General features: G+C 37.0%; 1 pseudogene; it reads left to right on the top strand.

The window, feature by feature from the left end:
• Positions 1-2,963: 2,963 nt before the first annotated feature.
• On the top strand, positions 2,964-3,948 carry LOC148841321 (uncharacterized; annotated as a pseudogene).
• The last annotated feature ends 2,000 nt before the right edge of the window (positions 3,949-5,948 follow it).

Here is a 5,948-nt window from a genome sequence, read left to right as displayed (position 1 = left end):
CTACCATTTTAAAAAATAAATTTTCTTTCAGCAATGGATAATCAAATATTATCATATAATTAGGCTAGAGGACACAAGCATGTAGAAAAAAAACAGCTAAATTTCTGGAGTTACCTGTACAGCAATGGTTTTTCAAGGAATTCTATTACCAGCTGAAAACTTGTTGACACCTTGAGCTGACAGTTTTTGACAGTACATTTTATGTCTAAGCTGCTGGGAAAACATAAAAATATCTTATGTATCTCATGCCTATTAGCTGATATTTTCCTGATTTCTCCACAAAAGGTGAAGAGAAGCATGCACGATACAGACAAGGCCATACTGGTAATGTGTATGTTCATACTGCTTTTTTGACAATATTCTAGAAAATCCATTACACACCAGTATTTCAAAAGGGGGGATTTATAGTAATAGGGGTGGCATTAATCACACAGAGCAACCTGTTATATTTTATAAATCTTTTTCTAAATCTCTATATATTTTGTTTCTCAGGAATTTATTTTGTTTCCCTTGCTCTCTGAAAGGGTATTTTGAAATGACGAGCTTGCTAAGACTATCCTCTTTAAGTATATTTATATTTTGCAATACATTAAATAACTGAACATTATTGTTAACACTTCATTGTTCATGTTAAGACTCATTATATTCATGCACTATCTAAATTTTAACTTAAAAAACTTTTTGAACAAGAATACCCCATCAGTTCACATTATACAATAGTCATAGGTGAGTTTGTTGCTAGGTTACATGCAGCTAGGATAAAAACCTGATTTTGACAGTGTGTGAACATTTAGGTTTTAAGGACAGGACTGCATTTTTCTGTTTTGTAATAAAATAATAATAATAATAATAATAATAATAATTCCTTAAACTTATTTAACTTATAACGTTTCTGGACACTCCACTAGAATCAATACAAAAATATATCAACCTTATAAGGATATTGCTGTGTCATGAACTTTTAATGAACTCTCCATACACTTGAGTAGTTTATGATCTTGCCTACAACTTGGCTCAACCATACCAGGCTCTTTCACCTACAGTGTATTGGCAAAATGCGTGCCTCGTGTCCCAGTCACCACTCTTTGAGGAATCTTTGTAGTTAACAAAAAAAAAAGGAAGCCAATGGACCATACTAGCTACAGTATAGTTTCCAAAGTAATGTGGGATTTATGATTACCACAGTATTTGGTAAACAAATGTAATAATATTCAAAAGTTTGGTGCTTAAGTGGATATGAAATTACTAATTTTTACTGCAGCTATTCCTTAATTAAGCAATTGGGCCTCATCTGAAAGCAGAGTAGACTAGACAGCCTCCCCATCACTTGTTTATGTTCATTTTAGTGCTTTACTAATGTCTCTTCTTAAGGGTTAGTGCTGGGGAATAGAACCAGCTGAAACACAGGAATGGTAGTTTCATTACATCATGCTTCCATATTTATTGTTGTCATCCGTTTTTACTCTTTCATAAAAAAGTGGACTGAGTACTGTCTACATTCTTCTCATCAGAAGGTCACTGTAACTAATAGTTAGTTACTTGTTTCTATGAAGCATATGAAAACAATCATAAACCACATATAAATACTATTTTCTCACATTCTGTAATAATCATGAGCATTCCTGTTTTAGATCTTGGAGATGCACCCTGGGTTTTCCAGATGAAAAAAAGTAGGAGGTACTTTTTTCTGAATTCCATAACACACTCATGAATATGGAACCATAAAATCTGTGTTGTGGGGGTGGTGTTGGGGTCTGTCCTAAGGATTCAAAACAATTTGAGACATTTTCTTTTTTTGTTTGAGTAGAAATATATTTCTAATTGTTTTTTTGTAAAAACTTACAAAATAACACAATCAAAAATTTAGAGAATCATTTTTTAAAAGGTAACAAAACTTAAATAAATCTGCCCTCACAAAATAAATTTTAGAGTCACCACAGATGAAGTTTTTATTCTTGTCTAGTAGTTAATGAAATTGTGTCAGCATATTTTTAAACTTTGAATGGTACTTTAAATGTTATGAAAAAATGTCTGTAGGAATGTAATATGAAAATTTTATTTTTAGTTGTGTTTACAGTAGATAGCTGGGAAGACATTGGATGATTAAATGTTAATAATCTTAAAAAAAACAAAGTTGTGAAAAAAATGAAAAATACTGTACAACTCATTTCATTCTGATAGGAGCTTATAATTTAATATAAATATTACTTTAATTACAATAGATATTTATTGTACATTTTAATTAAATTTTGTTTGAAAAATAGTGCTTTTTTCAGAGAAATTAATTCATACAGGAAATGTATGGGGGGAAAGGCATGTACATGTATTAACAGTACATTATACAAAAACTGGACTACATGCAGATCTTAGAAACTTAAAACGTTGACACAGTTTGAATCCATAATATCATTCCTTAAGATGGATAATACTGAAAGGATAGGAATACATGTCAGTTTTGCATAATGTATTTTAAATTGTAAGTAATGAATCTAAATCAAAATCAGAAAATAATTTTTGGAAAGGTTATCCTTGATGAAAATAACCGGAAGAATGAAGAACTACTTCTTATAATTTCAGATGGAGCTAGCCATATTTTGAATTCACAAGAAATAATGTGTGTATGAATGTTTATGAAATACTTAGTAATAGAGTAATTTGGCATAACTGCTTGTCTGAGGGCCAGCAATCAAGGAGGCTGGGACTCACCTGCAAAGTGAAGAAGGGATCCAAGGGAAGTCACAAGAAGGAGAGATGTGTGAGGGGAAATGCAAAAAGAAGAGGAAGTTGCAAATGATAAATATTGCTTCAAGAAAAGATGTCATGAATGTCTATGATTTAGAATAGATGTAACTAAAGGTTTGATTGCCATTATCCCTCCCTAAATTCAGTTCCCAAACTTCATTTTAACATATAATTATATGTACAGTATATGTGTACTTCTAAAACAATTTTCGAAGAAACTAATGCTCTCTACCATTTTCTCCCTTCAAACAACAGACCCTTTTACCCTTTCTGACAACAACATCAAAGAAGCTAAGGAATTTTTATTGCTAACAACTCCACACCATCTTTTCTTTATAACTAACCTAATCAGATCCCTCAACTCTAAACTCTACCAGTTCCTTACTTCAGAGAAGGATAAAAAACTCAATCATCTTCTAAAGAAAAAAAACATCAACACCCCTACTAATTCTAACTTTGTTGTTACTATTCCCTCTGACCTTTTCCTTTCACAGGATGATCGATCTCTTCTAAGCAAAGGCCTCAGTTTTGTACTAGTCCCCAAGAAGTTTGACATCCCCCAAACCCAAGTTGACCTCAACCACTTTTACTGCAGGATTCAGCTCAGAGCACATTTTGCTGATGACTCCTCCTCACCGGCAACTGACAACAATCTGGTTAGTGATGCCATTAACAATATCAATCCTAAAAAGAGCTGTTGGACTCCCCCTTCCGGCCATTTTCCACCAGTTGATTACTTCATTAACCAATGCAAAAATCAAGCTCCCAAGACCCTTTCCACACCCAGGAAACACAGGTCTAACTTCAGCCAAGGAGAAATTCAGATGCTCCACTCTCTCCGCAATAGAGATGATATTGTCATCAAACAGCGGACAAAAGAGGAGCTGTTGTGGTGTGGCAAAAAGACCTGTATATTAATGAAACCTCCAGACAACTAATCAAGACTTCCGCCTACTGTCCTCTCCACCAGGGTCCTACCACTCACTACCAAAAGGAAGTGTTATCCACCATCTCTCTTTTTATTAGAGCAAGGAGCTCCCCAAGGAGGCGAACCGTCTCATCATCGAACATCCCCAGGTACCCCAATTTTACCTCCTCCCCAAAATCCACAAGCCCGACACCCCTGTACACCCCATCGACAGCATGCAACTGTCCGACTACTCACATCTTAGCCTTTCTCAACAGCCTTATGAGACCGCTGGTTGAAGGGCTTCCCTCATACTGTATATCAAGGACACCAACCATGCCCTCCACGTATTTAATGATTTCCAGCTGCAGGGCCCAGAATGCTACATTTGCTCCATTGACATCACATCTCTCTACACCGTCATTTCCCACAATGAAGGTCTTACAGCCCTCAATCACACAGTGGACAAACGCACAGTGCTTGATCCACCCACCCACACTCTCGTACATCTTGCAAAATTGGTCCTCACACTGAATGCATTCTCATTCAATAACCTTTTTTATCAGCAGGTTAGTGGAATCACCGTGGGCACCAGGATGGGACCTAGCTACACCAATATTTTTGTTGGCTGGGTAGAAGAATGCTTTTTCGCTTCCTACACTTGCTTTGTCCCTGACCTCTACAAGCAATACATTGATGACTGTGTTGGTACTGCCACATACTCTAATGACCAGCTAGAGCACTTCCTGCATCACTTCACCAACTTTCACCTGTCCCTCAAACATACAGTTAATATATCCTCCAGTACTCTTCCGTTTCTAGACATAAACCTATCCTTCAAACATCCACGACTCTCTATTTTGTTCTATTACAAACCCACTGATTCACACAGCTATCTCCTGTAGAGCTCATTTCACCCCAAACACACTAAAAACTCTCTCCCTTTTTCACAGTTCCTCAGGCTATGATGACTCTGCAGTGATGACATGGTTTTCTAGAATCAAGAACTCAAAATGCACTCTTTTCTCATCAACAGAGGAAACCCCACCCATGTTATCAACAGGGCCCTCACCCTAGCCAAAAACAGCCCTCAGATCATCAACTCGATCAGGAATTCTGATCTCACAACCGCATTCCTTTGGTGCTTCCCTACTACCCTAACACATTTTCTATCCCCAGGACCATTAACTACAACTTTTCCATCTTTCATGATGTATTCCATCAGTACCCCCTTTTCTGACCGCCCAATCAGTGAACTTCATATTCACAGCTCCCTTGACCACCCTTAGGAATCATCCACATCAGGCACTTTCCCCTGTAATAGAACTCGCTGCATCACCTGCAAATATAAATCTAACACCACGCTCATTCAAAGCCCCTCAAGACAATTCCGGATCACTCAGATGACATCTTGTACCTCCAGCAACTTCATTTACTGTATCTCTTGCAGAAAATGCCCAGCTATCTACAGTAGGGGAAACAGGAAGGAGACTCGTAGATCGCTTCAGAGAACATGTTAGGGCTGTGAAGATCAAAGATTTCTCCAAACCCATAGTTTCTCATTTTACTTCTAATGGCCATGATCACACTGATCTCTCCATCCATGTTCTCAAAGAAGGCTTTCTTAACTCCTATAGCAGAAAGACACCTGAGACCAAAATTATCCTAAAACTTGGTTCACACTTTCCCCTTTCTCTCAACTACAGATTTGTTTTCTTCTAATCCTCTCTGTTCATTTGCAGGTTTTGACTTCACACTTCACTTCACCTCTTTCGACTTCGCACCTCCTGAGTGCCCACTCTGCTTCCCCCTTACTCCCGCCTCCTCCACATTCCCAGCTTTTGTTCCCCCATGCTATATAATCTCTGCTGATTTCCCCCTCTTTCTCACAACCGAAGAAGGCTCCACAGCCGAAACATTGTGTTTCCTTTCTACTCTTTTCACCATGGAATAAACCTTTAACTTGTTCCTTTGCAGCCTATGCATGCTGAGCAGCTACCTACTTGAACTACTGTATATGTATATGGTATATGGTTGGAAAGCATAAAAAGTGCTTTCCAAGATAGACTTCCTGTTGGTGTGTTAAGCAAGTGATTACTATTAAAGTTTAAAAGTAATTTTCCCTATGCAAAGCAAACACTTTAAAGTTTTACTTATTTCATAATAGGATCTGAAATTAATTCAGGTATTAATTAATTAATAGTTTTAATTTTGATGTTGCAAAAGGCTATTCTCTGGGAATCCATTATCTGTACAACTGTTTTCTTCTTCTTGCAGGTTACCCATTGATATATTTTAG

Source organism: Atractosteus spatula, chromosome 1 (assembly GCF_055471065.1).
Source record: "Atractosteus spatula isolate fAtrSpa1 chromosome 1, fAtrSpa1.hap1, whole genome shotgun sequence".
In the NCBI taxonomy this organism is placed as follows: Eukaryota; Metazoa; Chordata; class Actinopteri; order Semionotiformes; family Lepisosteidae; genus Atractosteus; species Atractosteus spatula.
This window is presented reverse-complemented; position numbering and strand designations above follow the sequence as displayed.